Below are 743 nucleotides of genomic sequence, written 5' to 3'. Positions count from 1 at the left end.
ACAAAAGAGTACGCTGTTCCGACCACAAAAATGAATTGTTTCCATTTAGTTTTCAACTGTCGAAAGATATCTTGTTTGGTTTACTCGCCCATTAATATCTGGTAGGTTTCCATCTTGCCTGTTTCTCACAATCAATACTCTTACCGTGACCTTGGCAGGAACCTTGTCTTGGTATGGTCTCACCTGTCCACCACTCTGGAGTGCTACTTATGTAGTACACTTTCTGGTGGCTGAAGGGATCCATGATAATTGTCTAGTTGTCAATTGATGGCTGTATTGCATGACTAATCACTCTATGAAAATTTGCTTTTGATCTTGGGATTGCTGAATTGCTTCTTTTTTATTTTTTGGAACGCTTCACGAATTTGCGTGTCATCCTTGCACAGGGGCCATGATAATCTTCTGCTGAATTGCTTCTTGACTATGAGAATGGGTCCATAAAATGGCAGCTGCCCCCTAGCTATTAGCATGAGTAAATGTGCACACAAAATAGCCCTATTGGTTAATGCACCATCTGCAAAGATCTGTATGTAATTTTCCTAAGAAAGGCACAATTTGCGTCGATAATCTTCTGAGGTCAATGAAAAGAGCACTGTTTACTGTGATAATAATACTAAGTATTACACCCACAAACACGCTTCAAGGCAATTCAGTAAGGATAAATCCTATTCAGAATAGGGGATGCCTATTTCTATACAGTTTTGTAAGGATGAACAATATAAGTGTATCTGCTGTTGTCTCTC

The 743-nt window shown here is 39.3% G+C and overlaps 1 non-coding gene across 1 annotated transcript; it reads right to left on the bottom strand.

Annotated features, from left to right (window-relative positions):
- Positions 1-341: 341 nt before the first annotated feature.
- Positions 342-448, bottom strand: LOC138514821 (U6 spliceosomal RNA). The gene has a single exon (XR_011281967.1). It is a non-coding gene; the product is annotated as a U6 spliceosomal RNA (small nuclear RNA).
- Positions 449-743: the final 295 nt, after the last annotated feature.

The sequence above is a fragment of the Ambystoma mexicanum genome, chromosome 12, assembly GCF_040938575.1.
Source record: "Ambystoma mexicanum isolate Mex_15411 chromosome 12, UKY_AmexF1_1, whole genome shotgun sequence".
In the NCBI taxonomy this organism is placed as follows: Eukaryota; Metazoa; Chordata; class Amphibia; order Caudata; family Ambystomatidae; genus Ambystoma; species Ambystoma mexicanum.
Note: the sequence above shows the minus strand (reverse complement) of the source record. Positions and strands in the feature narration are given on the sequence as shown.